This window comes from Harmonia axyridis, chromosome 3, assembly GCF_914767665.1.
Source record: "Harmonia axyridis chromosome 3, icHarAxyr1.1, whole genome shotgun sequence".
NCBI lineage: Eukaryota > Metazoa > Arthropoda > Insecta > Coleoptera > Coccinellidae > Harmonia > Harmonia axyridis.
In genome coordinates this window covers 2,443,681-2,456,977 of record NC_059503.1, presented here as the reverse complement: position 1 = coordinate 2,456,977, position 13,297 = coordinate 2,443,681, and the positions used below count along the sequence as shown (strand labels likewise).

The window sequence follows — 13,297 nt, the reverse complement described above, 5'->3', positions numbered from 1 at the left end:
CAGACAGTCGAATAAGCTATAAGATTTAAGGTGGTTCTAACAGCACCGCGATCTTATGTTCTATTGTGCCCCTGTTCTCGTCTTTAGTATTCGTCGTTTACAGCTCGCCTTCCAATTCTACAGTTCCAATGAAATCCAGTATCTGGGATGGCTTCAAGGAGGTTATTTCCTCAAGTCTAAAAGTCTCTTGTCTAAAACATTTTTGGCGTAGGCTAGCGATGGCGAGGCATTTTGTCATCAGGTGATCCGGAGGTTCTTTCTCCTCCCAGCAGAATCTATACTCTTCGTTTTCTGGTAAACTCATTCGCATGAAGTGTTTGCTGAGGCAACAATGTTCTGTGAGGAAGGGAGGAGGTGTAGCAATTCTTGCTGAGATCCAGATATTTCTGAGATCTCACAGTACCAAAGTTTCCAATGAACTTTTTGGAATGATTCTGACAAAGTATTCATTTTTAGGTTTATTTCTTCTCCTGAAACTCTTTCTTGTAGGTACATTTACCTTTACCACAGAAAAGGTCTGGACCAAAGAAAGTAGTTCGTGCTACTATTCTGAGATGCTATCTAGTTGTATATTTTCGTAGCTCCACATTGATTATCAGAAAGTAGCTTTTGATGAGAACAAATTATATTGAAAGCCGGGTCGTAAAAAACCTTAAGCATTATATGAAGACACATAAACCCCTAACAAATCTCCAGATACTTTCTGGAAAGACTCTAATTCAATCAACAAGCAATCCACGACTGCTCCTGCCATTACCGAGGCGTGTCGGCAAGTGTAAAACAGGAATCTTCTCCAACGCCAGCAGCATTCAAAGGTCGTTACCAGGAAAATGGTTAATTCCTTGCTGACAATTATCCCTTTATGGTCGGTCATTTCCGAAGACATCAGAAGAAATGTTTCCCTTTCAGAAACTATATGAAGGAATTCTGGATCATTACGGTTTACGCTCAGATAAATAGTGTCATAAATTTGGCGCTGGCGGTTTCCGTTACGGTCTCACCTTTCCGGTTCGGCTTGGAATAGGGGTAGAAGGGAGATATTCCTGGAATATCTCGTTCGATGCCTCAGAGCACGCTCTGGAAAAGGAAACTTTCTAGGCGTTTTGTGAGGGCATCTTTTGTGAGGGTGCTCTGGTCTCGATTCGGAGAGGGAATGGCGCTCGTAACGTTATTTTTGTTTTATTGGCTCCCTGGAATGATCACGTGGGATGCCTTAGAGAAAATTGTTCTTGGAGTTCGGTTGTCGAATGAGGGTCTACGTTTATTTTTGAGAGGTTGTTATCCCAATTGATTGCTCTGTCATTTCGTCACAATGTCAGTGTGGATTTTGAGCCAAGAATGGTCTCAAATGATAAGGCTCGAGTTACTTTTAGGGATTCATCGAACCAAGTAGCTTGACATTTCAACCAACTACTTGACTTGAAAATCAAGCTCGTGAAAAATTACATACTTGAGCTTGACTTTACTTGATTTCAGATATTTATTGCTTGACTTGATATCAAGCTACTTGATATTACTTGAGCTTGATATGCACGCGTCGCACGGCTTATATTTTTGCAATCTCGTGCGCGCTTAGACTGAATAAGGGGATTCCTCGAACGCCGAGAGACTGAAGCAATCGCCAGTGCAACTTTATTAGTAGTTTTCTCACATTTCTATGAAATCTATTGGTAGATTTTGGTAGTTTCAGAAATATCTTTCCAAACTTGGCCAAAATGGCCAAGGATTCTTATCAACTCCAACATCTTCAGCTCCCGTTGAAAGACAATTTTCCAGAGCTACTTTTACAGTTATAAAAACCCGCAATAGGTCAGGCGACAAATATATAAGATGCCTCATGTGTCTTAGATCCTGGATGGAAAATTATGAAATCAAGCAAAGCCTGGAGGTTTGTCATTATTCAGAAATTTGATTTTTTTCATTATTTTTTATTTTGTTATGATTCATAAAGATTCAATTTATGTTTCTATTTCAAAAAAGTTGATATTTTCGGTTCTTTCATACAATAAGTTTAATAAATAAAAGTGTTTTTGCAAGGTTCCTTCTCTTTTCATCATGTTTTTTATTGATGTGACACTACACAATAAAACTGTTGAAAATCGAGTAGCTTGATATGATTCAAGTACTTGAAAAATGAATACTTGACTTGAGTTTGAAAAACTACTACTTGACTTTGACTTGAAATCAAGTCAAGCTAAATCCAAGTAGCTTGAAAATCAAGCCAAGCCGTGAATCCCTAGTTACTGTCCAAAGTTCTGATATTCGAAAAGAATGCACTCTTTTAAGGAATCTTATCATCTGTGTATTCAGATTTCTCCATAATATTTACGAAACTCGTAATGTTCATATGTAGACTTTCCATCATAATCTAGGCCAAGCATACCCCATAGAAATAACATAAATGGCCTCTTAATCAGATTGAACATGTTGTTAATTAATACAAATTAGCAATGTATTTCAGTGCTTCAAAGTTTTTGCAAGCACTCCTATAATTCAGTAACGAAAATTAGTATGTAGGTACCTACAGTTTCGAGCAGTAATTGTAACAACCATTCACTTCCTGTCGCTTTCCTACCGATTGATTTAATTCAATTTATAATTAAGTGCATCCAATCGCATTCGTAGAAATGCATTAACTGGATAACACTCCTGTCGACATTCTTCTGCATGTTGTATGCAAATATCGAGCCCTCGATCGAATTGGGTATGCTGAAAGTTAATTTGAATTAGAATGTACGAGTAGGAGTTATTGTGAAGTGTTTCGAATAATTATTTATTTATGTGCTGGTTGTAATTAGGGTGAAAATTTAATTTTCGTGTTCTCTTGTACGTTTTGATCGACAGATCGGTCAATATTCATTGTGAATTTGTGAATATTTCGGAAGTTGTGGTATCACTTCAAAATATGACGTGTTGTCGACTTCTATTATGTTCATTAGTTTTCTCCTCAGAGTAATGAACATAGTTAGCAAATTTTATCCCCAATATGAACCATCAAATTTGACATGAAGCGCGCGGAAATGGAAACGTATCAATGATACGATATTTCATTCAATTCGCGAGTTTCTCCACGGAGAACGCGCTTCTTATGTCCCATGAATCAACGTTTCATATCAACTCGAAATATATTGAGATAAATACCTAAATATATTAGAAATTCAGAAAACAAACTTCAAGCGCGCCAAACGACGCGCCGTTTAGCACATCTGTACTGAATTTTGGGTTTAGATCGTTTTTACCTGCTTAGTTATTAGTGATGTTTGCAGAACAGTGGTTAGAGGGAACAGATACGATCAAGATGACTAGAGTTCAAACCCGGATACTCTCAATACGAAATCTAAAAAATTACCTAATTTGGCAAACGGTTCTTTTCAGACCCTAACAATCGGATAATAGAAACAACCAAAATAATTATCTAAGAAATACGTTAACCATTACTGAATTATAATATTTTTTTTATTCAGCATGGATCCATATTACATATAAATAAGGTTTATTAACTATTACTCAATATATTAACCTCAACTATATTTATTTCCTTCAAATGGATATTTCTCCAGCACTATTAATATAAGTTATGCGTAAATAAGTGAAGTGTAATAATAAATTATGATTATTGGTGGGATTTCAAATAAATTATTTATTTCCATGAAACTAATATCTGTTTGTCCATGTATCCAATGAATGATTTATTAACTATAATGCATTTTCGATTATATCAAATAAACACTTTTCTCAGTATATTCAAATAGAAAAAAATGTATAGATCAAATTCCTGGAGATCTCAATAACTATTGGAGCTTATCCGAGCCAATTTGACAAAACTCCCTATTTATCGTCTGCAATAATGTCATTCATCAAGATGCAGACGGAGCAAGCAAATTGTCACTGCAATTTTAGTCAGAAAATCTCGGATAACTCCTAAACAAACTCCACCCTATCGATTGAATCAACGCTAGACTCGCTTATGTCGCATGTCAGCTCTCAGAATTCTATTAATTAAAGCTTCCATACTTTCCGAACACAGCCCAAAGCTCCGGTAAATAATCCCCGCCCTAGTGGCTGTTTTTTGACGACTAATTCTGGAACTGGGCTTCGCAAGATTCAATCTTTCCAAGTTTCAGACTTGTGCAACCGTGTACTTCATTAAATCCGTGAGAAGCTCTCCAAAATAATTACATTTCTGGTCTTCGTCAACATCACAAGAATATAATGCTGTCCAAGGGGCCCGGAGTCTGCTTTGAACAAACAGCAATTCGCTGATGGGGGCACCGGAGATGAAAGAAAGAAGTTGAATTTGATCGTTTTTCAATTAAGAAGGAAAGACGGACCGTGTCTGTCAGTCGGTTGATGGGCATTATGTTCTGTGAGGACGGGAAGAAAAGATCGCAGTGGATTTGAAAAGCGAAAAAATTATTCTTTTCTTTTCGGAGATAAGGATGTAAAGGGTACGTCAGTCAGCGGGAAGATGCTTTGGATTTTTAGACAGACCAGGAAACAAAATTAAAAAAGCAGCGACGTCAAGTTTAGAGATTTGAACGCTCGATATTGAATGCGCTAATTATATATGAAGGCTTGGTTAATCGATCGCCTAGAGGTATGATTTGATAACCTGACCTTTCGTCTTCTTCTCCGTGACTTTGCTTTTAATTATACACATCTATTTACAATGTCACAAATTTACAGTACAAACAAAGTATCGAGATGATTTTACCATCCTAATTACAATGTCTCAACACGGTACCGAATTTCTTCCTATGTCGTCTTATTGTTAATTCATATATAACATGGTTATAGATTACGTTGTCGGATTGTGATATTTTTTCAAATCCACAATTTTACTATATCGTTATGAATTTCTTCTTATCTCGTCTTATTGTTAATTACACGAAACGTCTTGAAATAATCGAAGTAATAAACAGAGATATAGGGAGTATACGCAATTTTTCAGGTCCCCAACATGGTTATAGATTACGTTGTCGGATTGTGATATATTTTCAAATCCACAATTTTACTATATCGTTATGAATGTATATTATATTGAATGAAATATATTTATTAGAGTGAATCCCGATGAAATATGCAAATTTGAATATTTGGAATCCGATATTTTTCCTAATTGTCGAATTTATTATAAGCTGAATATTTATTATTTTCTGTATCTACCTGCTGAAATCCAAGGTTTGGCAACTTTAGCTCTTCTAGTGTCATTGGTAGTTTCACGTCGTTTGGCGCGCTTGAAGTTTGTTTTATGAATTTCTGGTATATTTCGTTATTTATTTCAATACATTTTGGTTTTATCCGAAACGTTGATTCACTATGGTATATGAAGTGCATTCTTTGAGGAGAAACTCGCGAATTGAGTGAAATATCGTATCACTGATAAGTTTTCATTTCCGCGCGCTTCTTGTCAAATTTGATAGTTCATGTTAGGGACAAGATTTGCTTACTGAAAATGACATATGCTCCCTCTATCTATGGTTATTACTCTGAGGATATAATAATTTATTTATATATTTTCTTTGGTGGATAAATAAATAAATAGCGAGCTATTCGAAATGAATCATTATCTTATTGGAAAACACTTTGTTCAAAACTGCAAGAATAACTTTAACCACAAGGACAAAAACTGCTCAAACAACGTCGTCAATAAACCTCCAAAAGAACTAGTAGGCTCTGCAACCGTCCCCCAAGACATTCCCTCTAATCTGATTTCCAGGAGCGGACATATCGAGATCATGTCGATCTTCACGAGATGACAAGTGCACGTCTTTATCGCCTAGTTTCGACCTCTCCCCCGCTCCTCCAGGACACCGGAATCCTTCACCGGTCCCCCGGGTCCTCCACCCCCTTGCCACCGGAAGAGATATCCGACTCCGAAGGGCCATTCCGAAGAGTAGCGGGGCATAAAAACGGCATTGACGTACCCCCGGCAGATTCTCGCCGTCTTCGCCAGTTCCGGAAAACCCACCATTAATTATCACGTCCACGGAAAAATTCCGAATGAGTTCGTGTTCACGCCCGACCGGCAGAGGGCGTGAAATGAGGCGAGGGGCGCCCCGGACGCATCTCTCTGACGTTCTCCTTCGGGAAAGGGAAGGCGTCTGCAGGGTTCGGACGTTCACCTGATGCCTGGTGATGATCGTTTTGTTGGCAGGTGAGAGAGGGTTGTTTATATTGTTTGGTGGTTTAGTTTTGGGATTGCAGACGTTTGAATTGATTCTTACTGGATTTTCATCACGTTATATAAAGACCTGTAACGGGTGTTTTTTTTCGAGGTATATAACTTTAAGATGGCATTGCTATTTAAGATGACGACCGATTTAACAGCTGTCAAGTGATTTATTTTCAATTTGGTTTGGTGAATAGATTCACGCCTGAACAACGCTTGCAAATAGTGCAATTTTATTTCGAAAATAATGGTTCTGTGCGAAAAACGTATCGCGCACTACGTCCATTTTATTTTGTTTAGCGATGAAGCGCACTTCTGGTTGAATGGCTACGTCAATAAACAAAACTGTCGCATTTGAAGTGAAGCAAATCCTCAAGTGTATGTCGAAACACCGTTACATCCAGAAAAAGTGACTGTTTGGTGCGCTTTATGGGCTGGTGGAATCATTGGTCCGTACTTCTTCAAAAACGATGATGGCCAGAAAGTTACAGTCAATGGTGATAGGTATAGAGCCATGATTACTAACTGTTTCATTCCTGAATTGAACAACCATGATGTCCAGGAGCTGTGGTTCCAACAAGACCGCGCAACATGTCACACAGCTCGTGCCACAATCGATTTATTGAAAGATACGGTTGGTGACCTCCTAATTTCACGTTTTGGACCTGTGAATTGGCCTCCAAGATCTTGTGATTTAACACCGCTAGACTACTTTCTGTGGGGCTATGTAAAGTCATTGGTCTATGCAGATAAGCCACAAACCCTTGACCATTTGGAAGTCAACAGTCGCCGTGTTATTGCCGATATACGGCCACAAATGTTGGAAAAAGTCATCGAAAATTGGACGTCCAGATTGGACGACATCCGAGCCAACCGTGGCGCTCATATGCCAAAAAACATATTTATAGTGTAATGCCACAAGATTATCCTGCGGATACATAAAATTCATGTCAATCGAATAATCCATCGTTGTTTTATTGCAATTTGAAGTTCTATAGCTCAAAAAAGAACCAACGCAAAACATAAAAATCCTCTGCCTCAAATAAACATTCGTACAAATTTCGAAACAATTCCCCACTCCCATCAATAAAATGGCTGATCCAGACGATTTTCAGCCCAAATGATTTGAGGAATGATAACAGGGGAAAAGTTACCCCCCTCCTCTACTATTGAACTGTTCGTTTCCTATCCGACAGAGTGCTCAGATCTTTCTCCCTTCCCCCTATTTGTCTTTAGTGTTTGCTCGATCAGAAAGTTGAAATGGGAGGAGAGAATGATGATGAGGTTGTGTTGGTTTGGTTGATTTTACGTTAATTTGGTACCGTGAATAATACATTTCTGTTTCTATGCCTTGGGACTGCGACATTTGGATTTAGGTTATGTTCTCCACTACGATTTCAAATTCGGTCTTGGATATAATTGGGAATAATTGTTGTTGAAATCAGAAGCACTGATTGATGTTGATGAAATAACCTACATCACATCTACATTAATTTGATGTCAGCAATATGATCAACGAAAATGTTTCATTTATTTCATTATTCAGAATGGTCTTTCTATTTATGTGTTGAAATCTGGTCTTTTCTTTTTAAAATTTTAATTATTATTCCTGATAATTGCAATTGCTTAAATCGCTAATTTCATATAACTGTCAAGTGTCATTGTTTTTTTCTATTGTGAATGGCATATCTGCCTCTTCATAATGAAATAAAGATCCATTGATTGCTCTCAAAATGATACCTCCTTTTTTAATATCAAAATGAAACTTATCAGATAAATCAGTTCACGAATTTTAAGACCTTAGATCAGATGATTTATGTAAAAGAGTTGAATGTTTCCTGCATTCATATTTTTATATGATGGAGCAGCATATCATAGAACAACGTTATACACAACTCCTGAAAAAACAGCCGAATACCCTGCCATAAAAAGAGATCAATGAACACAAAAAAAAAACGAATTAAAAAGTACAATAGTCTCTCAAACCTTTTCGGCGATTGTTGCCGCAAAACAGAATGCAAGGATTATAATATGCATGACAATCGATAACGAACAAAACAAACCAATTTGAACTGGAATTAATCAACCATTCGCATGCGGTAAATTAATAATTATATCCGAATGAACAATGTGCTTTTATCCGGCTGTGTGTGACCATTCAACAGTAGAGGTTTTCATGTGAACAATGAAATATTTTTCACCAATAAAATTTTCCAATATTTATTGCAATCTTTATATCATTCAGAATAATTTGAGAATGCCACAGATTTCATTCCAATGGACTCCCATGATAAAATTTGGAATTTGAACAAATTTACCCTTGGAGACCACAGAACTACATGTTGATGTAAATGAGATTTATTACGTTGTCGGTCAATTTATCTGGATAACTGAATCATCAACTAACCAAATCAATGATTTCAAGGAACTCAGTAAATGCTTTCATTTTCCTAAAAATTTTTGCCACAGAGAAAACCATAGAGTAATAAACATAGATGGAGAGAGTATACGCAATTTATACATGTCCCCAACATGGTTAGATTACGTTTTCGGATTGTAATATATTTTCAAATCTACAATTTTACTATATCATTATGAATGTATATTATGTTGAATGAAATATATTTATTTGAGTTATTCTCAATTAAACTCCTTCGTCGCTCGTTTTCGAATTTCGCATTCGTGTTGGAATTGAAGCCCATTCTGCAACTTGTTTTAGAATATACTATTCCATACACTAATGAATGAATTGACGCTTTCTACATTTTGCAAATATTCCTGAAATATATTCAAATATACCCGGGAAATTCAATTACAGACATTAACACAAATAAGGTAATGTGATTCCAGATAACAAGTATAAAACACCTCATACCATCCAATATTTCATTTTCACATGACAATTTCCGTGTGCTAAACATCGTTTAAAATTCCGGAATTATGAGCTCGTCACCACCATCAGAGGTAAATTCCTATCATTGTGTCCGTTCCGGCAAAACACAAAGGCTTCGAATGCAGTCCCCTTGCAAGCGTTCTCACGGAAAATAGGACGAATAAAGGAATTTAATCCAACGTCGTACCAGATTTGCAACAAGCGGATTTTAATGCACATCGTGTGTTCGCTGCAACGTTGCCATAATTTATAGCGTGTAGTTACAATGGTAACTACTCCTTATCATGTCGCATAAAAATGAAAAACGTCGCATCTTTCATGCGAAAGATTCAAATTTCTAGTTTTATGCTGCGCCAGGAAGGATCCTTCAAGCTCAGACCCGAATTAGAAATTCGTCCTGCCGGATTGTAACGGAGAAGGCTGGGATACAATGGCTGGTTTTATGGCACTACTTTAAGTGAATAGAGTTTATCGCGGAAAGATATCTATGAGGAGGTCTCTTCTTAAATAATGGAGAACGGATGAGTGTGCTAGTCATTATTTCTTCTTCCTTTGTATCGCGTTGTTTTGTATCTATTCATTAAGAAATTTTGCGAAGATTTTAGTAGAATTTTAGTATATTCTTAACTCGCGTTTACAATTCGTGGAAATTATTTCCGGTGAGGTGAATTTTAAAATCCGTTATTCAAAAACAAAAGAGTAAAACTTATTTTTTAACCACCAAGAGATTTAAGTAAAAATCAAAACTGCGATTATTTTAGAGTCAGTATGTTTCGTGTTCCTAATAGAAAAAATATGTTATATAGATGATTCGTTCCAAATGTGGATTTTGCACTAAACATAACACTGTATTTTTCAGCACCTTGAATTGTTTCGGACATTATTGATTTTTTTTCTTTTTGGAAGCTTTTCTACCCTAACAGAATCATTTCATATTGATGTCTGTCTTTTTCATCCCAACAAGAAACCTGATTCTGGTAACGCGATCAACATGAAATTTGAACAAAATTCAATCTAGATCGAATTTGACGATTTGGTGGTGTGTTTTCCAATAATAAGTTTCATTTTGATAGCCCCTATCTTGACAGCTGTCACATTTGAAGCTGTCAGAATAGAACGATACACTCTCCAACAACGCACTGAAACTATCAAGATTCACTACAAAATGATGGATGTTTTGCAGTCATAATTCACAAAACTAAAGCACTTTTGGACAGTCGTGAAGCACTTTCTCAGCCGGAAATAATGAAACTGGTGGAATAATTTGAGCTACTGGGATAATAAGTTGGTGACGTGAAGCATCGAAGTCGTTTGCGTCGCTCAAGGACAACAGAGAATATTAATGTTGTAGCCCTTAGTGTTGATGATTGCAAGATATTAATGTATACGATGCTTATTTCCAACAATAATAATCAATATGGGGTTATATGCCACACAAGCAACGAAACAATTGATATTTGGCCCTGTTAGGTCTCGAAGAGGTGATTTAACACTTTTAGACTCTTTTGTTTAGGGGCACGAGAAAAATAAGGTCTATACCAATGCTACACGATGAAAATATTCTATATGAATTCATGGATAGATCTAGAATCCAAACTTCCAAAAAATCATACATCCCTTTCTCCGAAAGTCTAGGGTAGTATGGAATGTGGCCCCTACTGTATAAATAAATCTCTTACAATATCCCATACTTCTTGAAGTTCAATAGTCCTGCAATTTCATTGTGATATCTTCCAATCCAAATAAAATGCTGTGCGATTATATCTTTGCTAACGGGTGTTTTTTTCGAGGTATATAACTTTAAGTTGGCATTTCTGTTCAAGATGGCGTCCGATTTAACAGCTGTCAAGTGATTTATTCTCAGTTTGGTTTGGCAATTCATCATGAATGGACTCACGCCTGAACAACGCTTGCAAATAGTGCAATTTTATTTCGAAAATAATAGTTCTGTGCGGAATACGTATTGCGCACTACGTCCATTTTATTTTGTTCAGCGATGAAGCGCACTTCTGGTTGAATGGCTACGTCAACAAACAGAACTGCCGCATTTGGAGTGAAGCTAATCGTCGAGTGTATGTCGAAAAACCGTTAAATCCAGAAAAACTGACCGTTTGGTGCGGTTTATGGGCTGGTGGATCATTGGTCCGTACTTCTTCAAAAACGATGATTGCGAGAACGTTACAGTCAATGGTGATCGGTATAGAGCCATGATTACTAACTTTTTCATTCCTGAATTGAACAACCATGATGTCCAGGAGCTGTGGTTTCAACAAGACGGCGCAACATGCCAGACAGCTCGTGCCACAATTGATTTATTGAAAGACACGTTTGGGGACCGCCTAATTTCACTTTTTGGACCTGTGAATTGGCCTCCAAGATCTTGTGATTTAACACCGCTAGACTACTTTCTGTGGGGCTATGTAAAGTCATTGGTCTAAGCGGATAAGCCACAAACTCTTGACCACTTGGAAGACAACATTCACCGTGTTATTGCCGATATACTGCCACAAATGTTGGAAAAAGTCATCGAAAATTGGACGTCCAGATTGGACTACATCCGAGCCAGCCGTGGCGGTCATATGCCAGAAATCATATTTATAATGTAATGTCACAAGATTATCTTGCGGATAAATAAAATTCATGTCAATCGAATAATGTTTTATTGCAATTTAAAGTTCTATAGCTCTAAAAAAAACACCCTTTAGAACCGTAAAAGGCCAAAAATCCCTTCAGGTTATAGTTCTACGTCTGGAAGAGAAAGAACGTCTGTAACGTATTAATCGCGTTATCATGTAGAACGAGTAGAACACAAGACCGAAGCAAAATCCATCACGCCACCTCTTATCTAGCATGCCGAAAAAGGACGTGAGCAGAATCCTTTCCGGCCCGCACGATATGAAATTTAAATTTTTAATCGATCAACTTATCACGGACCTTATTCAAATAAGCGACGGCGGCCTTGACGCTGTCGGTTCATCAGGAGAATAATGGGCGTCGTTATCGATGGCGCATTTTAATAAGAGATTTTCCGTATTCCGGTACGAATCCGGAATTGTTGCAGCCCTTCGGGTCCGGCCCGGAGTCAGGTGAGTGGATTTATTCGAGGGCAGGGTTGTTTAGGGTTAAATATTCAAATTGGAGAGGATCCCGAAAAGGCCAACGATTTCGGTGATTTTTTGCCCCGTGGATGATTCTAATCCTTGCTGCTGAATATTTTAACTGCAGTGCCCTCTTCGCGTTCTACGGGTCCGAGGGTGTTTTATTCGCTGGGAAGGAATTTTCGACTGGAGGGAAGGTCCTAATTAACATTCTCATATTTCAGGTTGGAATTAGGGTCGAAATCACTCAGCTTTTTATGGATGATGATGGGTATTCAGAACGTTGACTCTGGAATTGTTGGAGGGTAAAGAAATTTAACCTCTTCTGGAATTTTCTGAATTCAGATTATGAATATTGTAACAATTTTTGATGAAATTTGGTCCTTAATGGATGGAAATTCAGAAGCTATCGAATGAAATGAAATAAGATTAACTTCCGACCAACCGGTTCCGCCGGACTGTGGGTTGTTGCATTGCATCACCCATAAGATGATATTCATGATGTCATCGTGAAGAGAGCAGAACCAATCCCAGATGAATGTCCTTTCTTTAAGTGTATTCAAATGGAAGAAAATAAAGGGTGTTTTTTAGAGCTATAGAACTTTAAATTGCAATAAAACAACGATGGATTATTCGATTGACATGAATTTTATTTATCCGCAAGATAATCTTGTGGCATTACATTTTAAATATGATATCTGGCATATGACCGCCACGGCTGGCTCGGATGTAGTCCAATCTGGACGTCCAATTTTCGATGACTTTTTCCAACATTTGTGGCCGTATATCGGCAATAACAGGGCGAATTTCGTCTTCCAAATGGTCAGGGGTTTGTGGTTTATCCGCATAGACCAATGTCTAGCGGTGTTAAATCACAAGATCTTGGAGGCCAATTCACAGGTCCAAAACGTGAAATTAGGCAATCATCAAACGTGTCTTTCAATGAATCGATTGTGGCACGAGCTGTGTGACATTTTGCGCCGTCTTGTTGGAACCACAGCTCCTGGACATCATGGTTGTTCAATTCAGGAATGAAAAAGTTAGTAATCATGGCTCTATACCGATCACAATTGACTGTAACGTTCTGGCCATCATCGTATTTGAAAAAGTACGGACCAATAATTCCACCAGCCC

General features: G+C 37.5%; 1 protein-coding gene across 1 annotated transcript in view; it reads left to right on the top strand.

Annotated features, from left to right (window-relative positions):
* Positions 1-13,297, top strand: part of LOC123676982 (semaphorin-2A) — a 605,612-nt gene that overhangs the window by 27,138 nt on the left and 565,177 nt on the right. The window lies entirely within an intron of this gene.